Raw genomic sequence first — 25,448 nt, 5'->3', positions numbered from 1 at the left:
TTCTAGAAATCCCTCTCCTCATAATCGCCAGTTGGTGGAATGCGCCTTATGAAATCTCCAGACATTTCTCCTCCTTCACTTCCCTCTCCCCCCTCCTCCTCCTCCCGTCAGCATTGAAGCAAGAGGGTGTTTGGGTGGGAGGGGGAAACAAAAGACCTCTCGAGCGTTTGTCGGCTTCTGTTACCCCCCCCCCCCCATCTCTCCTCAGAAAGGCGCCGCCGCGGTCTTCGACGCACGGAAACAGCAGAGGAGGAAGAGCCCTCTCGGAGGAAATAGAACGGGCCGTCGCGCGATCATTTTAACCGAATCTGCGTTAATTTTTCGCGACCCACATGCATCTTTTCGTCGACTGGGCAGTCCATCTGAGGGGAAGGCGGCGTCGACTACTGGGGAAGAGGAAGCGGTCGAGTTTCCAGTCGCCAGGCGGCTGAGGCGGCGTCGGTCGTTGTCCCCGTGGAACGTATTCTCCGCGTACCGCCTCGTGTATACGTAGGGTCCCTTCTCCAGATTTTTTCCATCCGTGTTTCGAAGTTTTCTTCTAATGGAAAGAAACTCAAGTGTAGCTACATCAACAAAATGTCATGAGTTTCCTACGCTGAGGAAGATTAAACGTTCCAGAACCGTAGTTTTTATGAACGTAACAATCGATTGCCACCTGTTATATTGAACCATGAAACCCCTATTGAGAAATACTTTAGGATAGAGATAATTGGTAGCAATCAGTCGTGGGAAAATATTACATTTTGGTTTTTTACATTACCTATTGACCATATGACGGTAGGCGATTTGACGTAGCCATTAACCGTGAAAAGCGGTCAACTGTGGATTAGGTGAGAGTGTGTTTGTTAAGTGTTTGTAAAGGAAAATAAGAGGTGAAAACAAAGTCTGTGAATCACGAGTGCAGCACGACTACATCGGCATGATTCACCTTTTCTCGTTAAAATTACGAAGAACGCCTAGTCTGTGTTTATCACTATCAGTTCTTGGATCTGCTTCTTATCGTAGTAGTAGTTTTGAGGGGAGGCGACCGACAGCTAAGGTCATTTGCGCCATAGGGGATGGACAGGAAAGGATGAAGGGTGGAGAGAAACCCGGCGTCGGCATTAGCCTACTCTTTACGAAAGGCGCCAAGGGGTCCGCAGCTTAACGTCCCATCCGACGGACGCCGTACTCACTCAAAGTGCCCTCCACAAAGCACCTCAAGTAGGGATCGAGATACCTCTGAAAAATATTCAACACCGCCGGGATTTGAACCCGCGCCCTCAGGGTGGGAAGCCAGTACGTTAGCCCCCGCACCATCTCGATCCCCCTGCTTCTTATCGATTGGTTTTGTCGCCCTAGTTACCAAGCCCAAAATCCAACTCCTGTTAAGAATCATTACGGGAATTAATAAAACTGGAATAAGAATGTTAACATTTTTATTTCACTCTAGTTATGATGTTATTATTTCTCCCCGTGAATTGATTTATGTACATTAGCAATGTTACCATTTCATAAATGACTTCGTTTTTTCCCTGATTCGTGTATTTTTACGATGAACAAAAATAATTACGCTTCTAGCCGTTCGCTTTACTCACTAGCAAGTCTCAACCTGGATGATACTTTTACCTAAGAGTAAATGCTTGTTATGTAAAAAAATCACCAATTATTTGAAATGATTATTTTTAGTAATTATTTACCATAGCTTTATGGGGGTCACCAATTTAATGGCGTACAGGAAATGGGATTAGAAGACATAAATGGACCGACACAGGATACTTCCCAATCAGTTTAACGTAGTTCAAGTATTTTGCCATAATGGAGGGGTAGTGATTGCACTCCATTTGTAATAAAAGTATTTATCACTTAATTTCCTCCTCTTTTGTGTCCTAAATGGGGTGTGTTGTGCATCACCCGAAATTCAAAACCGACGTTGAAGAAATATCTTTTTATCACCCCTATAAATGAAATGGAATGTTTTATTTTTGCAAGTATTATTGTCCCTACGCCGGCGAACAGTTGTTTTCCTTTTCATTATTCTATGCAAAAGGTTAGACAATCGTAGGTATTTGTACACTTGAAGAGGTTTCATTGGCCTCAGCCGGCCTCCATTTCACCGTGTTCTCGTAATTTATTCCGAGGCATGGCGGTCGATTCCACAAACTCTACAGGATAACGTATTCATGAAAAATGAGCAGACCTTCTCTTTTATGAGAGGTAGGTTGGGAAACGCTAAACTTCGTCAGGATTCCACGCGCCCTTAAAGGGATGCGTGTATGTGCGGTTCACTGCTTTAATTCGAGGTGACGGCGTTAAAATCATAACCTCGTCCCAAAACCCTCGTCGCCCTATCTCCATGCCACCATGCGGACTGTAGCCCGAAAATGACCGCGTTAATGTATTCCATCGGCACATATCGACCCAACACTTGGTTGCATGGGAGCACGCGAGGAACCAAGTACCCGCGGCGTGCTGCGTGTCTTCTGACAGTGTCTCGCATCGGCGCCGCCTTGACCCTTCCCCTAACCCCGCTGCCACCTCCTTCTGCCCTCCGATTTTTAATGCCGTGTCACGAAATCGACCCTCATCCTCCCTCCTCTCCCATCCCCACTGTTTGGACGTCTCCTCCGGGCCGGCCGGCGATGTGTGGTCGACTTGGTGGGGTGGTTTTGTCGGGGACTAAGAGACTAGGGGGGTCTCCTGAGGGGAGCGGGCTCGGAAAGGGTGGAAGTAATGTGATAGAAAAACACAGAATAGAAGACTTTATTATTTCATTCCTTAAGGGCGTCGAGTGTTTATCAGGGATCCATGAAACTGCTAACACGATCCCGCAGCCGCTGGGCAGTGGTCGTGTTAAGTGAGTTGATTTGGTCGGTTGAGTCCCTGTAGATCGCGATCTGCCCCAGTCCTCGCAGCTTACATAAACTTAGTTCTTGATATGCATCTGTCTCCCAAGCCTTAATTATAATTCCGTCAAGCGTGGTGCTGTTTTCGTAATTTACAGCGTCAAATATTTATTAACCCCCATTTGGATAGCGGAGAAATATCTTACGGAGGGAAGTGTACCCAATATTCTCGTGTGCATATAATATAGGTAACGTGGATATAATTTAAAATTCTCATGCTGGTTTATAGTCTGTACTTAAATAGTGTCATAACAATAAATTTATGGTTGATATGAAATTTCATCAGTGCAGAATGCGAGAACTGGTTAGGAAGTAATTTGAAGGAAGGTTTGATGTACCTGTATATATCACAGCTGAAAAGAAATACAACCCTCGACGGCATTCTAGCAATAACAATAAAACATGATCGAATGAAAATCGGATCATGTTCTAGTGTTAAGGTTCATCGGTCTATTGCGTGAGTTCCCTATGAATGAAAGAATTCAGCAAAATCTTTTAAAATCGGTCTGTCATTCCCCTGCGCAGGGGGTTGAATGAAGTGTTTAATTAGTTAATTAATGTTAGACATTGGAAGTGTTTACATTAGTTAATGTAAACCGAATAAGAACTTTTATAAAAGAAAAATTGCACAATTATTTAATAGGGAAGACCCACCGATCTCCACACACACGTGTTATCGGTCACTTTTTCTCATCCACATGCATGCATTTCACAAATTAAGCATGAATTTTCTATGAATTCTAAAATAAACTCGATAGAAACATGCATTATCTGTAGTTTAAAATGCTATATTTACAGTGTACTTCTTTTTAGAGTAGTTAACCATAGCTGCTAAGAACGCAGTGATAATCTTTTCATCTCCTATATTACTACTAAATATATAGTAGCCCCATACAACTCCGTGCCATTCTATCCAGTTCTCTTGAAGTACTCTCATGTCATAGTCAATTGTAATTTGAGTTGGTAAATTTAAATCGTAGTCATTTTTTGTGGGCCGATGATCGCTCACAAAAATTTGTCAGTTGGTCTGGAGGTGCAGTGCGTAAGAAAGCGGATGAAAACTGCCTCCCCATCGAGAAGCTCGTTGTAAGTTAGGATGACGGATCTTTTCAGTGGAGATAGCTTTCGCTGAAGTCTGCCGATAAATTTGCTTCAGGACCAAAGTTCACTCGAACGCTTTGCATCGAAGTTTCTCTCTTGCGTTAAGTTTTGCCGAGCTCAGTAGGTAGCCGGCAGGTTACCTGTTACAGGTTAAGCTGTTATTGAACGTCATTATTGATGGATGGCTATTGTCATTCGTTTGAAAGAGGTTAAAACGCTTCGAGGAAGCACATTGAAGTCTTTTGATTTTCCTCCATAAACGGTATGCACATGGGATTAAAAACCTGACAGTGATATTAAGTGGCGAAATTTAGCTCGCAACAAACTTATTGGTGTAAGTATCGCGTATTTATTAGTAAACTTCTGTACAATATATTTTGAAGTATTACTTAAGGAAAATAAGCATCCATTGCTTACTTGATTTCCATTAATAAGCCTCCATTGCTTAGTTGATTTCAATTAATTTTGCAATAAATGTAATTACTGCAAGGCATCGATATCTATTATCCTGTGAAAACAAGCTTAGGGAAATATCTAGTTCCATTGGACTGTAATTCCGAATGGATATCCCTTTTGCTCTTTGTATCGTTTTGCATGTGGATATTTTAAAAATGGGCTGAAAAATAAGCAACGCGCATGAAATAGATACATTTTCAACATGAAACATTATGCAGGCTGTAATGGATTCCGTGTCCATGAACGAAAATATGCGTGCCGGTGTTTTTCATCCCTTTACGTCCTGTGCTGTGGTCCCCTCCGAGCCGCTACTGCACTGCACCACAGTTTGACCTTCGGACCTCATTCACCGCGGCGGGGCATTGGAAACGCACTTAGGGAGCGGAGGGACAGAACAAACTCCCTGATTGGCTAAATTTTTCGGTTGTGGAGTTGACCGAGGGACATCCGTTGAGGGCAGTGCAGCATTCTTGTGATTTTCATGTCGTGCGGGAGGTGCGGGGAATCACGAGAAGTTGTGATAAGGCGTTAGGCTGTTCTGTGGGTTCTCCTCGATCTTACTGAAAGAGTTAACAGCCTCTAGGGTGTGGTGGACGTGAACAAAGGGGAAAGCGACCTTATCCATCATTTGTTCAAGTTATCTTATCGGAAAAATCAGTTCGTAGACCCCTCATGGCTCGGTAAACCGAGTCAGGCGCACAATACCCTTCAGAAAAAACCAGCGTGCAAGGGTTTTGATTCCCACTTTTCATGCCACTCAGGCAGTGTGCAATTACTGCCGCAAATTTAACAACTGGTTCATTCTGTAGTCCGCACGTGTTTTTTCCCATTTGCCTTATTAATCTCACCGGTGGAAGTAGGGTGATGTGTGTGCTTATCGATGGCGTAGGTTGATTAGCAACACAGTGAAATCCTTAGCCTGAACCCTTAACTCATGATCACAGCGTCGGATCCCACGCTCGAGTTTTCTATATCTACGCATAGCCCCGAAAGCCACCATTAGGGCGTCTGGCGTGCGGTTTTAGGACACCTTCCTTATATTTCCTGAGTATGTGCAAAGCCTCTCACTCGGCGTAGATGAAGATGTCGGTGCAATGAGACATTAGCCACGTAACATTTTGAGTCTCCCCGTCATTAAGGTGTAATTCAGGAAGAAAGGCGCTTTGGAGGGGTGAGATACGACAGCAGATCGTACGACAGCGAGCGGATTAGCCTGAGCCCGACGCGTCCGTCGCGACATCACGCCCCTGAATTTACAAGTCCCGGTGAATGCTGGTGTGCGTTCACATTTATTAACCACGGGCCTTGCCTTTTCTCATTTCTTTAAGTCCACGCCATCACTTAGGTGGTATTATTTCATTTTCCTCCCCCATCTCTCTGCTGTCTTATAACACATCCCGATCCCACGAGAAATACACTCTTGCAGCACCGCGGCGCGGGGGAATGGGAAGGGGAGACGGTTCTCGAGACCAGGATGGGTTAGTAGGATGGGATGGGAATGGAGAAATACATATGTATACATAAAAATAAGTTCCAAACGGAGCGACGCGGGAATGGGTATGAGGCGAGGAAGGGTGAGCGGGGTTTGGACTTCTTTTCTCTCTCCGCGCCACACCGCGAGAAAGAGGAAGGAGGGAGGGGGTGTGGAGGAGAGAGGTGGAGGCGGGGGAGGGAGGGCGAGGAGTAGGGCAGCAGGGGAAACGCGAGAGAGAGGGAGATGACGGGAGGGGAGAGGGGAAGCGAGAGCAGGGAGACTTGGAAACGCGGTCTCAATCTATCCGTCAGTCCGAGACTCGTGCTCGCGTCGTGAAAGTCGCCGCTGAGGACGTGATTCAGTCAGAGGAGATGAAGAGAGAGGTGGGGAGGGGAGAGTTTGGCCGAGTGAGTGAGTTAGAAGAGTTCGAGCCCGCGTTGAGCGAGCCGTGGTGTCCGGCGCGGAACGGGTGGAAGGCGGTCGGTTTCATTTTCACTCGAGTCGAGACCCTGGAGGTGCGGAGGATCCCGGAGGTTGCGAACGTGAACACCCTGAAACTACACTGAGCTTCCACCTCCTACCGATTTCGGTTCCTCTAGGGAGAGGATCACCGTGATTCTTAAAACTTTCAAGTGTCCGTCCTCATCCTGTGTCCCCCTCCCTTTTGTGTGTCCATATGTGTTAAGGTGTGAATCGCACCGGAAAATAAGTGACCGGAGGATTGAAGTGCGCATTTCCATCGGGCAGGTACTAATCTTAATTTCGTTGTTATCATGAATATTTGTTATTTCTTTGTCTTGAATTTACGTTGTTTTCATCTCGGCGTGCTCTTTTGTTAGCGTGGACGATCCCTGTTTTTTTGTGCTCATTTGTTATGATGACGTTTTGCGTCGTGCGACACTTTTCTTGCCCTGGAGGGCGAAAGTTCGCGAGGTGGATGTATGTGGGGCGTGATAAATGTCCGGTCCTCGAAGCCAGAAAAAAACTGGAATATATTTACTGGCGCAGATAAATTCCGCAGTGCGCTTCGCACGGACAATGGAGGCTATTAACCATAAGCTCTAAATTAGGCGCAATATAATCTGCCTTCATAATGGAATATTTAAATGTCGGTTATATTCACGCTCTTCAATTTACAGATTTCATTTGCGATGTAAGTAGTCTTTTTCGGAGGCTGATATGTGATTGTGAGAATGGGTGAGTAGGCAAAGTAAGATTTTTTTACGTGAAATCAATCGTTGGCGTTAAGTTTCGTCATTAGGCGAAACCTATTTTTTCGACAAAAACTGTGAAAAAATCTAGTTAATCTACAGTACATTGTGCTCCTTGAGTTTTATTTTGTAATTTTTTGCCTTTGCTATATTTCCATCATCTCTCATCTTTCATATCGAGAAATGTTATGAAGTTTCGTTTCACTTTTAGGTATTCTCCGCATTTATGATGATTATATCCTCTCTTATCTGCTTACAACTTGCGAGGTGTTTTGGTGAATGAAGTAGTAAAGGGCTTTTTGAATGTTTCGTGGCCACATCGATTATTTCCGAAATTTCTTCTCCTACGCTGGAGGCGTCGGCATTCGGAATACGTATTCGCCTTCAATCAATCCTGACGAAGTCTCCAGCAGAGAAGAAAAAACAGATTTTAAAACATTGGCGCGGATTATCCCAAAACCTAGTGTTTCTTGTCCACTCTTTATTTCAATATGGTTCGTTGTTGTGTTCAATTTACATCGAATAAAACCTTTTAAGAAGCCCTTGGTGGAATCTTTTTGACGTGTTTAATTTTTTTTGTTAAATCTCGTGTTATGAAAGGAAAGCATTTGCAACAATATGGCTAACAAAAACGTGTCACTTGTGGAATATGCATCTCGCGTTAATCTCATTTGAAATCGGTTTAGGTTTTATATGAGTTAATTATTAGCTGCCACATTTCATATGAAGCTTATTTTTAGTCGTGATGTCGAGGAACGGCGTATTAGAGATAAAATTATAAAACAAAATAGATTTCATTCTCTCCACTGAAAGATTTATGTAGAACAAAATTTATGTTGTATTATAATTTTATATTATTACGTTTCACATTTAGAATGAAATTAATTATATGTTTATGTCCATTGCGTGGGATATTCCTTTCCTGTTAAAATGAATGCTTTGTGAACCATTTACGATAACTCCCTATTGTTCATCAAGGTTGTGATTTTCAATTTTGTATACTATATTGTGTGTTAGGTTTACAAGCAGCGATTTTGAGGAAGGAAGTACGATTCTCTTTGCATAAATTGTCGGTTGTCGTCTTGCCCCACTCGTTTTCATTAATTCTCTCTGCTCATTTCCCGGATTTGATGTGCATTAATAATCCTACTTCTTGTTCCGCTTTAATTACGCCTTTGTCCGGCTATGAGTAACGTTATCCGCTACCAATTAAGAAAATTCATTTTTACAATCCTTAATCTTCCATAATTAGTGAAAAAGATGAGTCAAATTTTAACAACCTTAATGGCAAGTTCCAAAAAATGTAAATGCTGTGGATTTCTGAGGAGTGTGCACTATATGTCGAAATCCCAGGAAAACAATGCAGGCATTATAAAAAACATTCTGGCCTTCTGAATGCTGAGATAGCTGTTGTTTGAGTTAAACCTCCGTGAATTTAGCAAGCAGCAAAACCTCGACCATTAAATCCGTCCTGAGAGCAAATATTGGCCCTCTGCGTGGTTGGAATTTAGGAAGTCGCGCGACAGATGATGACTTGCGTGCAGTGCATTGCACAACGTCACCCTATTAGGGTTTGGTCAATTTCAGGCGCTTAAGGCCGGACTGGGATCGGTTGCCGACGGCAGCTTAGTTCACGCCACCATCTTCATTCGATTCGTCCATCGCTCTCGATCCATGTGACATATGCGTAGACCGTAGTTTCGGAGTCTAGCCTTGGCAAGTTCATTTGGCATTCTGCCGTTGTGACACTTAAGTAACACATTCACCGAAAAGAATTCCATTCTGAGAGGTACGGGAGGAGGGCAGCGGGCGAGAGAATTTAAGATGGGGAGTCCCGGGACGTCATGATTTCTTTACGCCCACCGAATGTTCCGGTAGTTTACCTTCCGCAATGGAAAATTTAGCGGAAAATTGCCCATTCAGTACGATAATCCAGATCGATGGCTGGCGGAAGGTGGTCTGCTTTCATAACCCGGGGGTCGCAGTGCTACGTTCGGAAAGGAAAATTGCATGGTTGAGTGCGTAGGTGAAGTCAGTTAGATCAAGACCAATCAAAATTATTTTGGAACTTATTACGGGCGGTTTTGTTTTTGTTATTATTTCTAGCGGTTAGGGTAGGTTTTTGATCAATTTGGGCACTACCCACTACTTTACTTCTAATCCTTACACGACGCAAGTATTCTTAACCCCTATGATGCATACTGCAACAATTCATTCTTCATCACCATGTACGTTCTACCTTCCTTAATTCAACCTTGTCTTCCCCATACACGGGTTTCCTTGTAAACTCTCTTAATTTATTGTCTTCAGCATCTCATTGCCTCTCTGTATCCACTTGTCCTGCTTCTTCAGACAGATAGCTCCCAACAGCATTCTCTCTTTCTCTAGCTATGCCTAAAATTCTTCCTTTGTTTTCTTTTCCATTCATTTTATGTTTTCCAGCCTACTCCATGTGTAATTATCAAGTAAACACGAAAAAAACCGAGCGGTAAACTGTACCGCCAGCTTCGAATGCCACTGCCTTGAGTCCGTATAGAATTTTCCCGCCCTGGAATGTTAATGGAATGTCACACAGAGCCGAGATATGGTGCACTCACAAAATATCCACTGGTCGCCAGTTTGTGTCCCGCAGAGGAGAATTGGGGATCTATGTTTTGTCTCAGGGTGATTTCTATGGGCGAAATATCGATGAACCGGAATGGCCAGTGCCGGTGTAAGAAAAGACAATGTTTACCGCTACAAGGTCAAGCGTTTCCTGGGCATTAAGTTCCGGGATCGTAGATGATGGCATTGGAAAGAATTTTGTGAGCCAAAATCAATGCAGCACAATCGGCGCGAACTGGCACCTCCTACGAGCCAGTTTCGTTTGGCGATGCGTGGCAGTCACCAGGACTTCACTCGCCTCAGCGCCGGTCCTGCTCACCTTGTGGGGGGCCTCATTCTCAATTAGACGCACTATTCCTCCCGTTCCATCACCTTTCCCTTGCTTATATTCGCCATTATAATTCTTGTCTATTTCCAAGGGTTGCTCTCTCGACTGCGTTTCGTTTTGTCTTTCCTGCCACTTATATGTTAATTTTGGCCGCGGGAAGTTGGCGGTTATTACCTTGTAATGAGGGATCAGTTTATCTTCGATGGGGACCCTACGAGAGTAGTGTAGTTTCCCAGAGGGTTTGCAGAGGGTCGATGGCCTAATTTCTGGATATCGGGATCAGTTAGGCGTAAGCTCACGTTTCGTAATTTTCCAAGAGGACTGTAAAGATCTGTACGCATGTATTCCGAATATTCAGAGCTGATTTTGATTCATAAAATCTTTTAATATCTTCCTAATTCAAAGAAACTGCAGGAGTTACCGCGATAACTTTAACGCAGACCGGAACACCGGTTAAGGCGAATGATTTTTACCCTTAAAAATTGTTACATCTTCCTAATTATTAAGTTTTAATCTATGATACATTTCAGGTACTTAAGAGAATTCAAAACCCCTCAAAGTAATGCTTACCTCGGTTGAACCAAAATTCTACCCTACTTTTCCTGAGGTCCAGATTGAATCGTAAAAGTTTTACCAGGACATAAATGTACAAGCATTTTTAATTTTTTTTATTTTCGTGGAAGACTGCTCAAATCATTTCTTTAAATAGGGCAAAACCATTTAAGTTTTCTTGGTAGCAATTAAAGGAGCATAACCGGCTAACTGTTATATTTTTATAAGGATTTCTTGAAAACGAATATGGGTGTGTTATTCGCAGCAGCCATTAGAAATAAGAAGTATGCTGAAGTTCTCCACTCCCTTCTCCAGTAGTTTCTTTTATTTTAAAAAAATGTCACCTTTAAAATGTTAATATTTCCTTCACGTGTAACTTTCATTGCCAATTCCTGATCTTCTTCTGCAAAATTTCCCGTTCATAATTATTTTATTTTGTATTTTACCATACCTTGGACAATGTCCAGTACTTTTTTTGTTTTAACTAGTGTCAAAGCTCTTTGTTGTTGATTAACTTATTAAATACGATAAGTTTACAACCACAAATATTTCATGTAGTTTCACAATTCGCGTTAAATATTCGAGATGTGAGTTAAATTGAGTAGGTATGTTGGGGAAGAGTGTTTTTCATCTTCTAAAATTTTCCTAATTCTTCGCGTGAGCAACAATCCTTCATTAACCTCGTTCGAATCTCGATTAGCTTTTCGCATAAATCAGCAAGCTTGGGAAGATTTGGAAATTCGAAATCCCACATCGGGGCGTTATTTAGAAATCGTGAATAGTGGTAATCGTTGGCTGTCTAGGCTCCCGCCGTCACGGAAACGTTGTACATGAGATATTTTCCCTCTTTTACTTATCCTGAAAGTACGGTGGGATGTGGGAGGGGTGGTGATGGGGGGAGGAGAGAAAAACCCTTTGGATCACAACCAAACCACCTCGGGGAAACTAAACCCAAAAAGAACAAATAAAATGGAAGGATCCCACGAAAGAAAGGCGCGACTCACTAATTCCCCCCATTCGTAGCATGACGAGAGTTTCCTTTGGGCGCCCCACGGCGTCGTTATTGTTGTTGCCGTCTCTCGCGATCTGTGAAGAAGGGTTTGAGTGTGTGGGGAGAGGGAGGCGGGAGGAGGAGGAGGACGGATGAGGTGAGACAGGGAGGATGCCGGGTTGTCCTCTTCCGAAAGCGGAAGTGGGCTCTGCGCACCCTTCTCGAAAGAGGAGGACCCGTGTCGTCCGTCGTCTACGCTGGGCGGCGGGAAGGGGGAGGAAGCGGCGGCGTCGGGCGATAAAGACAACTGGAACTCACTCGCCCATTATCTCTCTCCTCCGTCCGAGAAGAGGGCGGCGGCCCCTCCCTCTCCTGATCTTTGAGAAGGGAAACATCCCGGATGGGAGGCGGCGTGCGTGCGCGTAGGCATGCAAGTGGAAGGGGTGAGACCCCTCCCCCCCTTCGCGATCGTCACGCGTGCGACTGTCTTATCATCTCCCGCGCGTAGGTGGTGCCTCCGCAGATGCGCAATGCGTGTAATTGACGTGCCTCTCCGTGTCCGCACCAGTTCGCATCTCGTCGGATCCAATTTGGTCACATTGAGCCAGCCAGAAGTTCCCAAACCGTGAAGGGGAAATCCTTCCTAGTGTGGTGCCAGATTATCAATGAAAATTGAAAACAGACGTTTGGAAATTCTCGTTCATATTATATTTAACCCAAATCCCACGATATGATAGGATAGTGTTGAGTATTTATTAAAAAATAATTTTGTTGTTAAGTAAATTTAACTCTCAAGATTTTTGTGATGCTAATGCGGACGCATTATGCTAGTCCTTTTTTCGAGAATTGCCGAACACCAGTTTTTCTTATTTCTTTTTACTCTGTCTTGATGATTCTTCAATACATGATTTCTCGGTATTTTTTCTGTACTTGGAGATGTTATCTTTTTTACATTAAATGAGTCCTCAATCGGAAATGTTTACAAAACCTTGAATTATTTATATTTAAATTGTAAAGAAGGCAGAGGTACAATATTCTTATTGTTTGCGGAACTGTCAAGCTTACTGTGATTCTTACTATATTTTATGACTGATTAACCGTGTTTTAAGTCAAAAATATTTAATTATAATGGATGGCTTCTGTTAGTAATTGCCTGTATGTTATGTACGAGTAGGTCTAATTAGTATAAAATGGTTACATATGAGGCTACTACTTAACGGGGTTTAATAATTAAGCCGTTTATTAATCATTTGTGATTGTTTTACCGTTGTATTGTATAATATATGTAGTTGCATTATCTTTACTCCTCATTTACAAATTACAAATACTTTCGGGAAGCGTCAAATCATTGGTCAGAGCATGGATTGAATGCTGAAGTAAAACCTTGGTAATTGAATGGTAGTTATCAGTGTGGCTGATAAAACGCCAAAGGGTGAGAGGATATCATGTGATAAAATACATTGATATCACTTATCACTGCTCATGCTGGTAATCACATCGGTTTTGTCTACAATATGTATGTGACATGATTTTTATGTGGAGTATTCGTTCCACGATGCAATCATGCCATTTCGATTAACCAGATGAAATTATTATATTCACGGATATTTAGTTGTGCAGAGAATTTAGGGAATGGGTCATAAAATTACCGGATTTCATTTACGACGTGGATGTGTAAAAATACCGTAATTTGTGCGGTTTTCATCGTTCATCTGACTGGTCTAATAGGATGAGGAAAATATTCAACACGAATCGGTCACCAAGATTTTTTCGCCTGTTCTTACGTTCAATTACTGGCCTTATTCAATTCTCTTCGGACCTGGAACTTTCTCCCAGTTCAGCATTCTTTGTTTTTCAGTTGTTGAGTAAGACTTCATTAATGCCCAGCTGTTGAATGTTTTGAGGCTAGTGGAGCCATCCCATCCGTCACGTAGTTTTTGAAAATGTAATTATATTTCGCACTCATCCTCATCCAATACATAATCCAATTGTCTTCCCAAATTGATAGTGAAGCGATGACCAGGGATTGCTATCGAGTTCGTCACGAATTCTCAAACACCACGATGATGCTTGGAATGTACGCACGTGACGCTAAGCTTCCCATTGGAGTTCTAGTAATCCACAATTTTGCATGCCATCCGTGATCTCTGAAAGAATAATTGACTAACGCCTTAGTAATCAATCCGGAGGTTGTTTTTGAACGGGAAAGCTCATCTCGAACTAAGCTCCAAAGTTTTTGAAATTCACACATTCGCGGTAGGGAGGACATTGACTTTGCCTGCGACAGTATTCCGTTTCTCACAAAGTTCTGGTATCTAGAAAATACCACCACATGGACTTGAAACGAGTTTGTTCAAATACACCTCCGGTAGTCTTCTGGTCAGTTGCCCAAAATTATACACGTTAAGCTTCCCCGTAGCCTGGAATAGGATTATAATATCACCTGAACTAATAAGGTATTGTACATTACTTTTTATAATTGAATGTAATGATTATGCTCCAACATATTGTAGTACACGAGACTCTGATGCGTTAAATACTTCGCTACTGTGTTCTGTTGACTGAATCTAGTTGTCTGCTTCAAGACGAATTCGTTTGTGTTCATTTTCGAGTATGACCTCTCAAGCGAAAGGCAAGAGCGATGCAAACTCCCCTCGGCCTCAAACCCACCGCCGCTCAATCTCTCGATTTGCGTCACACTTCGGATATTCATCAGCTCTTGCAGAATGCGGTCAAGCTTGCGACTGCACATGCGCACGCATGTAACCTCAGTCCTGGTCCGCTAAATTTGGGATTTGCCCAATTTTTTGCTGTTTGGGTGATTTCCATTTAAAGCAATCAGTTCGCATTCCTGAGATCTGTCCAGCCGAATCGCCACGAGGTGCACGAATGTTACGACGGGGCCAAATCTTTGAGTTTCCACTCCCAATCAGTCGTCGGTTGATTGGAAGGAAATCGTGCGGCAGCGAATTTTTCCACCGCACCATGGTGCTTTCCTCAAACTCACTAAGGATTTTTCTTGCGGTGGTTTCCCATCGTGGTCAGTGATGCTTCACTATCAGTCGGCTTACCTTCAAAATATTTGTTTTTACTTGATAACCATGGTCAAAACATGGATAGATTCATAATGTAACCATCTCTTGTGTCTGCGGTAGGGAGTTTCATTTCAGGGTTAATAATCTTTGTTAATGATATGTCTCGGTGCCTTGGGAGTTCCCTGCAGGTCCGTGGAATTCGAAATGGAACCGGGCAAAAATATGACGAACTTACGGAGAGTGGTACACCGCGTTCTCGAATGCGTAACAGTTTTCCATGCGAGTGCTCTTTGGAGAAAGGCCTTTTTTACGGGCGGAGAGATGTAATTGTTACGGTTGCGGCGGCGAGGTCAGAGTAAAAGGTTCTGCGGAGAGCGCAAAAGAGCAAGAGAGCGAGAGAGGCCGATCGGAGAGAAGGATACGTCGTCGCCGTCTTGATTTTTCCTCCCAAGGTCGGCCTGGAACTCTCCTCCCCCGCCCCCTCCCTCTCACCTAACCGTTCCCACATAAAAAAAGCTCGCCGCCCCCCCACGTCCCCCACTCCCCGTCTTAATCTCGCGGCTCCGATCTCTTCCTGCACCACCATCACCAACCTCCCCTTTCCCGCTCCCCGCATCGGATCCGCATTCGATCGCGGGCCCCCGAGCGAGCGGGGCGAGGTCGCGAGGCTCTCGGGTTGCACTTCCAACCAGGACAGAGCGTGGTGGCACGATAGGGTTATGTGTGCTGATGATTCGAACGATTTCTGTAATTCTCTGTGACCAAAAATGGCGATGATCAGCCTGGGTTTCGAGCGCGGCTACTGTGGAGTTGGGAAGGTCACCTGCGGGACCGAATAAAAGTAGTGGGGGTATACAATTCATGATGGAGCTCAGCTTTCAAGTTTGAATAAGTAATGGCATATAGATGAACACGAAACAAAACGGTGAATAGAAAGTACGTGAATTTGGCGGCCCTGGCGCAACTATTCGTTTGCATTATCCGTAAGCTTTTATTATGTTATTTACGTCGATGAACTACTCTCCTATTATCTGTTCATCGTAATTTCTTTTTCTACCTTTCTCTCTTGAGGCAACGCTGTGGTGCTGTCCCTGGAGTAATTTTTAAACTCTTTCTTTGGTTTTTTGAAATATCTAAAAATATCCGCACTCCCATGTAGGTCTAGTCATAAAAATTGATTCGTTAACCTGTATAGGCTTTTTAACAGTTAATTTGGACTTCATGAATTTCATTGAATGTCGAGAGGCTTGAAAAGGAAGATATCGAAAGTAGGAAACCTCAGCGATTTCAAATTACTCCATAAAAGCCCGGAGATGTGACGAGAATTGGGTAGAAGTGAAATATTTTTACATTTCATTGGAAACAGAGGGTTCACGTGGTAGAGATCCATTTTTTCGATCAAACTTGGGAATTAACTGTCATATCATCAATATTAATTAGAAAAATCAAGACATAAGGAGGCCAGAAGGGAATCCTGGTGCTCAAGATTGACGGGCAGATAAGTGACACCGGGTGTGTTCTTTAATATTTTATTCATATTATCAAGAAATTTATTCACATCTTAGAGTTAGGTATCCATTTTGCTTTTCCTCATAATGAATTTAAGCCGTATGTTTAACCGTCAAACTCCCGCCCCCAGAATTGACGTTTTAATTTTCACAATCCTTGAGCAAAGATTCCAATGTACTGCCTTGTCATGGGCATAAATAGCTCATGTGAGTGCGAAGCCTTTTAAACGTCATTGATCTGTTTCGCTGTTATGAATAGTTGCGTTCGTCATCCCGGAGTTCCCGACGATTAATCCCACCACCCTCCTTGAGAGAAACATGCCCTAGCCAGTTTTACAGTGGGCTCCGTAGCTTATGGCTCCGCAGCTTATTTTAAGCATCGCATCACTGCGCGTCAACGCGTCATCGTAGCTGCAAGTAGATTTTTAGTCGCTGGACCGCCGATCTTTCAATATCTTCACGGGAATGTGCTCGTCGCCCATATCGCCTCCCGCCTCTACCGAATCTCAGAGTGCCTGCCAGAAGCACCCACCGGCACGTGGTTCCGATATGGAAATTCATATTGATTGATACCCTACGTGAAGTTGGAGCCAGATGGTCCACTCTAGCCCGTAACTGTCGTTGGGGGAAGGCGAGGCCGGGAGGATAAGACTCCAAGAAGGGGGCGACGAGAGGATTGAGGATGGAGTAAGATATTTAAGGAAAAGGGGAAGTAGAAAGTAGTTTGGTAGATGGGATGCTTGGAGAACTTTGTGGTGGACGAGATTTGGAACAGCGCCATCCCTGACTCTCTCCCATATTAAAATCACCCTCAAAAATTGATTGATTGTCTCTGATCGCGACAGACGGTCGTCGAAGTTCGGAGTTCAGTGTGATGCGTCCGATGGTATCTTCGACGGTGGGCCTCGCCTTTTTCCTTAATGATCGCTCATTGGAAAGAAGTTACACCCACGTTCTTACCCTAAGAGATGCCTCACGAACTCGTAGCTGGGTAGGGAACCAACACTGGAAAGAATGGCAAAATTATATATAATTGAATATGAGGCAGAATTGATTAAAGAGGAGGACTGAACAATAGAGTAATAGGCAGTCCTCAATTTTAAATTTAGAATATCAGGGTCTTGTCTTTTCTTCGAATTAAGACTACGACCCTTCCGTCTCTGCTGTGTTCGGGAACTGCAAAGGAGAGCGTTTACCTGTATCTCTGCTCGACCCTTGAAATAATCATTTCAATGACTAAGGAATTTCCATTATACCGTCTACAGTAAATGTAAACTCAGACGATTGATATCTTTTATTTGGACGATCACATTGTTCAAGATTAAGTGTATTCTATAAACTTGAAAACTAATTTCATTGAACCTATGGTCTGACCTTCTGATCTTTAAAGTCGGGTAGTTGTCGAAAAGTCTTGAAAAAATGTCGTTAGTGCACCGAAGTAGGCTTCGCAGTAACCTTCTGGTGACGCGACATTTGCAAAAAATGTTTTCTTCAAGTCTGCGGGATTCATCAGAGCGATAGTTCATTTATAATTGATGTATTTTTAACGTCGAGATAGTTCAGTAATGACTTCATATTACATTTAAGCATGAGAAAATGAACAAGGAAGGTGCATTATTCTATTAAGTCATCAAGGCAGTGGTAATGAGAGGAAAATTCCCTCGGCTTCTTTAATCTCAACCTCGATTTATAGTCTTATTTCATATTTATTTCGACCTTGTGTTGGAAATTACTTATGGCGTATAATTTTGTTAAATTTGATGAACGACCGGATTACAAATTCGTTTTGTTTTAGCATAGTGTGTACGGAGTACTCCAAAATGGCGTGTATTTTCCTTTAATAAATTCCAGTGCATTTTTGTTTTTCCTCCGGTAATTTCTTGTTCCCAAGATTTTAACTAATTTGTTCAATAACAATTTTCTACTGATTGAGTGCAGCGCAATTGTTGTCGAATCGTGACGAACCTCAAGGTGGACTATTGAAGTGAGGTGTTAGTTTTAAGTTTTCGTGAATGTGTCATGTCATTGAACTGAATTTTGTATTAACAGGGAGGAAAATATCCATGTGGGCTGTTTATGTACTGTGGGCTCTTTTACATAAATTATTAACACTTATCCTTCCCGCGTAAATTGTATTTTGCTATTAAAATAGGCACAATCTCCCCTAGGCTCATGAACAGCTCACGCAGTGCTGGTTCTTTTACGAGCACACTGCGTGTTTGAAACCTGATGATCTCATTTAACATTTGAATGGAAATCAATGAAGAGCGTAAGACTCGTTCATTATAGGAATATTAAGATAAACGTGCCAGTTTTCCCAGATGAAATTGCATTCGCTGAAACATTTAACCGGTAATGATTTGTATTATCCTCGTGGACGTCGATAATATTGGTAACGATAGGTAATTACTTCATGCGTCAGATACTTTAAAGCCGATAAACTTACATCAAAAACAGATTTCTTTCTCTCTATAAATAATGATTTCGCTTTCGAAATAGGTATTTGGTGTTTGGTCCCTCAACACAGATATATCTCATTTAAAGTTTGTGTCATAATGGGTGTGGTGTATGTTTTAATGATTCATAGCGCACAATGTTTCTTTATTTTCACTTTTGTGGAAGTAGATCTCCTCGGGAATTTAGATAAACCATAGTCGGAGGTCCTAAAGATCGGTTTGATAAGTTAAGTCTCACTAGTACTAAGTACTAAGCCCAATGGCGTGTGAAATTCGCCTATCAGGGTAGTTAGGGGGGCAGTTCCTTTCCCTGTGATCCTTATGGTTCTCCCAAAAAATCATACGGCTTGGGTGAAGCTGAGGGTATCCAGAAGCGTCCCCGGGAAGCGAACCCGGGCTCTTCCGTCGATATTCCGACGCTCTGGACTGGACTACCATGCACGGAAATTTAGATAGGATTGTAAAACAAGATGGATGACTTTTTCACTTGCTTTTATACTAAAGTAATCAATGGATGAGCCCACAGGTAAAAAAAATATTTTTATTTTTTCAATGTGACTAGAAGTGCGTTTTGTAGATTAAAAAGGTATTTTCGTGAAAGAAGTTAGGAACAGAGGAAATGTGGGGATATTCTTCCAAGAGTGTAACGTAATCTCTCAGTTCTGAGGTTTCGTCTTTATGGAAATTGAGTGGATATTTGTAAGACCGAAACCGCTTGGAAAATACCGGAAAAACAAGTGTTGAGTCACCAAGAGGATATCTAAGAAGACTACGTCTTCTCGTGAAACGTTTGTTTTGTCGGAAATCTAATCTTCATTTTTTAAGCACTCTGTGAGCGATGTTTTCCCAGGTGCAGGCGTGCGTATTCCCTGCTTCTAAAACCGGTGTTTTCGGGGGTGGGCGACTCATCGCACTGGGTATCTTAAGGAAATTTTGGCGCTTTGATTCGGGCCCCCTGCAGAACGGATACACGCGGAGAGAAAAAAATATTCGTTCACTTGGGTCAGTAGGAGAATCAGTATTCGAAGAAATCTTCATTCTGACTGATATAAGTACTGGAAAGTACTGTAGTGCTCCCCGTAATCTTTCTGCCGGCGAACTCTTTTTTGCACCGCGGTGTGTCAACGACTGGCCAGTAACATTGAAGGAGAAATTTAGATTATCAATACCTCATGCCTTACCAATCCTTGCGCATCAACAATTGCTGTTCAGTGTTAATATTTGTTAAAAATGATTGTTAGAGCACGAGCCCCAATAGATCCGAACAATTATAGTCAGTAGTTGTTTTATTTTATCATCCCCCTCCATTGCTATCGGCTCATCCTAATGAGGTTGGTTACTTTGATTTAAAAGAGTAAATCAACACAACTCCATTTTGTATGGCTCCCGTCTTTCTCTTGTTGGTCCAAATATAGCAACAATTCAAAGCCTCTCTCAGTTCGATATATAGTCGAGCAGGCGTAGGGCTGTACTTGAATCAAAAAATAGGATATTGAAAGGAAATTTCAAACAAAGGGTCTAGATGCTACACTAGCATCTATCTCATGGACCTCGCACCACTCTTTGAGTCTCCGCAGGTACTCCGAGGGGGTTGATTCACTTCGGTTGCATCAATGAAGTGGTCGAATTGCCAGCCTTCCACCAGGTATTGCCATAATCTGCAATTTTTCGTGAATGGCTCTTTCAACTCCGGCGAGTGAAATAATTGGCCAGCTCCCGGGAGGTCGTAATGTCACGCGGGGGCGCAGCTAACTGTCGGAGAGAGGGAGGAGGGTACCGTATTTTGCCATGTGCTACCTCCTTTTGCATCTTTCTTACCCCCCCATCTCTCCCCCAAGTCCTCATCCAGAGTTCTCCCTGTTCGAACGCGTGCGGCGGTTGCTCGGTCAGCGATGCGCGAGCGAGTGAAGCAACCCTTTAGGGAGTCCGGGGGAGCCGGAGGAGGAGGCACCCGGAGCCGAAAAGGCCGTCGTCGGTCGGGCGAGGAAGCCACGCGCTTGACGTACCATCTTCCCCCGCACGCTCGTGGCGTGCGGCCGTTGACTCCTCTCTCCCTCTGCGTGTCTTTTTTCTCATTTTTTCTCCTCTCTCACCACCGCTCTCTCATCTTTCCCTCGACCCGCCCTGCGTTAAATCCGCCGCCCTTCATGCGGAGGCACGACCCCCTCCCCACCGGAGCGACGAGATCCGGCACATGAGATGCGCCGGAACGATGCTCTTTTGTCACTCTCGCCCTCGTTTCATTCCGCTTTCAACTCCACAAGGGGACGCCCTCTTCCCCGTGACCTCTCGCTTCATCTCCGACTCTCTCTCTCTCGCCATAATTTCATCGCTCTCTCCCTTTCGCTCTCTATCTCTTTCTCTCTCACTCTCTCTCTCTCTCACTCTCTCTCTCTCTCACTCTCTCTCTCCCCCTTCTCCCTCGCTGGGTCTCGTGGGTTAAGTGGCTGAAGGGACGTCCCTGCCTCATTTCTGTCTCTAATAAAAAGTTGGGCGGGGGTCTATCTTGCTCATCTACGTAAGTACACACATTCTTCTCTCGGCTCGCCCCGTCGAAGAATGTTCGCTTCCGAGTCCAATCCCTTCCTCCCTTTTCCTCTCACTCGTCTCTCTGTCCCTGCGGTTCTCGAGTGTTGAGCGCACCCGTCCGTTCAAGTGGAGCTTTGTGTCGCTCTCGTTAAGACTCTCGTTGGGACACGATTCGCCTGACAATCCTTCCGCGTTGGGATTGTTCCCACGTGTGATTCCCCTCACGGCAGCGGTGGGATGTTTCTCACGTGTGATTGGACATGGAACGCGGAAGGTCAGTGGCTTCCGGCCTTGTTTCCGTTAAACTCCGATCTCACAGTTCGATAAACACCACAGATTGAGATGTAATCTCATTGATTTTTATTACTTTTCTCTCCCTGACCCTTTTAGGTAAACCTAAAATCCGCGGTGAAGATTATTACTGGATGTGGGTATTTTTTCTTAGGGTTTTTCAATAGATTGATCAGGTGTGACACCGGAAGCATTCATAACATTTCAGGGAAATTCACACGAAACATCGCCAAATTAATTATCCATTTTTTCTATCAATCACTCCAATATTTTTCATCTAAAACATTCTCACATTGCACTCTGTTTATATTCATGATGCATAACTGAAATACATTTCCCCAATGTGTACATTTTTAAAAAAATTATCCTATTCCAAGAATATTCGCTGTCGCAAAAAACGAGTTTGCGAAAAAGGGTCGTCTCTCATTCGATAAGACTTGACACAAAGATTGCACATCGTTGGGGAGCGAATCTTGCTCGCCGGCGGCTTCTCTAATTGTGAGCGACGCAGCTCCTCGCATGTCGCGTAAGAGCGCTAATTTCCTGTGGGTCGCGGGTCTCAATTACGTCACCGTGCGAGGAAGAATTCTTACTCCGAGTTGCTACATAACTCTCCTGACTTGAGTGCTTGCTATAACCCGTCGTCAGCGCTTTCTTTTTTCTCTTCTTTAAGGACTAGTGGTGACGATAGCGTAGCTCCTTAAAAAGCGGCCGCAATAAGTCGCGGGATTGCCGTATGATTTTCTTTTCCGCAGTCCTAAAAATGTTTTAATCTAAGTTTCTCCGATCAAATTGCCGTCGTTGTCAAACATTTTGTCAGGACTATTTGAGTCGGATGTTGACGGTGTAGGCCAAGCAGGAAATTTGGTGTGCAAACTAGAAAAGACGCAACTGAAAATAGAGACTTAAAGTCGAACTCGGGACAAACGTTCCTTATTTTGTGTTCAGTTGGAGTATTTTTTACGCTGCAACCTCAGGTTTGTCGATCCACACTGAGAGCTGCATTTATACACCACACGTCGTCAGTTTTTTTCGAAAAGTTAGACATTTTATTTTGCTTGTTGAATTTCTTTTGTGATTAGAGATATGTGCGATGCCACGACTCAATCTTTCGCCTTATTGGGACGATAGAGACTTGGGGATGGAACCTGACATGTACAATTAGAAAATGTCTCTTTGGCCGGTATCCGACAGTTACCCGGAATTATGTGTTAAATACATAATTCTTCGGTGGCAGTTAATTTTGATGATTTAACCCAGGCTATGTAATTTGGGTAACGTGGAATGAGAACGTCCTATCTTGGGCAGTACAACCGCGCTCTAAGAATGATTACTCGAAATGCACTGGCGAATAAGGAATCAGGAAATTACTATAAGTAGTAGTCTACCTCCTTAAGGTAGTTTTTTGACGGACCCCGGGACTACACATTACGCCATCTCAAAGCCGTAATTAACTTGGCACAAAATATCCTTTAATTCCATACTACGTATTGCAGTAGTTCATTATTTAGCTCTCCCTGCATTCTACGTTGTTTAATTGATTCCAAAACGCATATTCTTTTCTTCCGTCGGCATTGCTTTCCCAGCATTCTCCCCTCTACATATTCCCGTCTTCCCCCTTAGTCTCACAGCACCTCTTGCATCCACTTGCTCTGCCTTCATCGAATTTCTTCCGGCAACCTTCTCTCTTCCACCTCTATTCCTAGAAATTCTTCTTTTTCTTTCCGTCTGTTTTATTTTTGCTATTCTTCTCCATGCTCAGGTCTCCAAGTCCTGCGGTCAAATCTCTTGCCTCAGCGACGAAGTTTCCGAAAAACGCAAAACTACGTTCCATATTAAAGTTTTTATTAGTCTCTTCTTTATATCCGTACTCAAGGTGCCTATGTCACATCCAATACACTTCCCAAGTGTTTTTACTCTTACAGATTATGTTACTCAAATTTAATGTTTATATTAGACTCCCTATGTCTTAAGATTCTCATTGCCGACTTTTCCTTCTATTAATTTTGCTCATCCCATACCTATTCAACTGTTTCTGCCATTCAATAAGTAATAATTGTTACCATTTCGCTGACTAACGCTAAACTATACCTACGAAATGTCCACCCTCACCTAATAGATAATCTCGTAGGAATGTATCCCTTGTTCATTCATTGTCTATCCTAATATTTTAACCACATTATAAGCCACCCTATGATAGAGCAAAACTCTCGAACCTTAGCGTTTCGAGGCACTCAAGTTTATTCCATGGTGGCTATGCCAACGTGTGCAGAAAATGTGCCATTTCCATTTCAAAATATGTCGTATATAGTTTCCCCTGCCGCATTTGTGTCTGCGCCTTGCATGTAAAAAAATGCTGAATTCATTAAGTCTGCTATGTTTTGCCATTTTTTTCTCGGAGAATAGAAACACCTCGGCGATGCGAACTCGGATGGCGAATGCATACCATATTCCATCTTTTCGCTACTTTCACTATTCATTATTTCAAATTTAGCCCTAAAGGTAGGTTATTACGCAGGTATTGCCTTAGAGCAGCAGCATAACGGTTTCATGCGCAATCCTTTATTATGGCGCAACATACCCTTTAAAAAACATTCAAACAGCGTGAATTCTGAGTAAAAGGGAAGTACGGGAAAACCCGTGGAAGAGGTGAATTCAAGAACTCTTATCACAGTCAAATATATGGTGGCATGAAACACTAAATTTAGCTATGATGTTATTTGAGATCCAAGCCACGACGAGCAACAAAGCGAGTTGTTTTGAAAAGGAAAGAATATGCACATTGATTTAAGTTATGGAAAGGATTGAATGCATGTAAAGCTAAATTTCATAGCTCTGTGGGAATATATGGTCACCATCCGGTTGCGGCATATTGCGTCGTTTTTACGATTAGTTTTAACTTACGTAGGCGTAATACGTGTAAACCGTTTCACGCAATCAGCAAGTACAAAATATTTTGAAATTTCCGTGAGACAAAGGGACCAATCTGTCATAAGAACCATTTGCAGTAACTAAGCTTGCTGTCTCTTTTAGATATTTAAAAATTCCGGAAATTCAAGGAACAAAGCCCACGATTTTTCGATTGTCTATTCATTCGTGTTCGTTTCTAAAATTGAACAAATGCCACCTTAGAATAACGAAACCATGTATATCACTCATGTAAGGGAAGATGCATTACCGCTCATTACATTTTTCAATTTGCTCTAACGGTGACACGATGCAATATTCAGCTTTCATTGTAGCTTAAACAGTATTCAATGCGTCGCCATTCATAAGTTTTGATGCACATGAACGGAAGTATCTTCCACAATGGTTATACTACGCTCCTACTCTCGGTTAAAAAAATCCCAAGTTTCTGAAGATCTATATACAAAATCAGGCACCCGAATTCAATGCTCCAATTTTATATCTGTGGAATGTTCATTTTTACGTTTTTATAATATGCATCATTAATTTTGTTTGCTCCCAAAAGTACCGCTACATAATGTATTTCGAAAAAAAACGTGGCTTTTAGTTGCTTTAAGGCCGAAGTCTCAACTTCGAGTGTACGCTATTCCATTAAGGTCATCATATTGGCGGACGGTTACGAAAAAAAGTGAACCTAACCCTAAGATGTTTTTAACAGATTACATAAAGTCTATTTAGCTTCTATACCAAAGTTATATATGTCGTAAAAACTGTGTGGAAAACTAACAACTCAGAAACGAAGGACCGTTGTGGAACCATGCAGACGCGTACTCATTGTGAATATGTAGAAGGAACTCATTAAAAAATGACCAGTGGGTATCGTCATTGATGAGTGGGTTCGTTTTATTTGGCCACCGACCGCAAGGAAATCTCCGAGCGAATTCACTCTCTCGGCTGATTTTTTCCCCCGCACTCCTCCACTCGACCTTTTTGGCGAGGCTCCGTGGCATCCGAATGCTCATTCTCCGATCCCGCTATCACGTTCGATCGCGGATCACCCTCGACTTCGCCCGCCCGCCCAACGGCTTCAGCGCCAACTCTCCAGCTTCCGCGGAGACCC

The 25,448-nt window shown here is 43.1% G+C and overlaps 1 protein-coding gene across 2 annotated transcripts in view; it reads left to right on the top strand.

Moving 5' to 3' along the window:
* Positions 1 to 25,448, top strand: part of raskol (Ras GTPase-activating protein raskol) — a 650,862-nt gene that overhangs the window by 400,652 nt on the left and 224,762 nt on the right. The window lies entirely within an intron of this gene.

Source organism: Hetaerina americana, unplaced genomic scaffold (assembly GCF_022747635.1).
Source record: "Hetaerina americana unplaced genomic scaffold, ioHetAmer1.1.p SCAF_1, whole genome shotgun sequence".
NCBI lineage: Eukaryota > Metazoa > Arthropoda > Insecta > Odonata > Calopterygidae > Hetaerina > Hetaerina americana.
The sequence above is the reverse complement of the archived record's forward strand: the minus strand, read 5'-3'. Positions and strand labels throughout refer to the sequence as shown.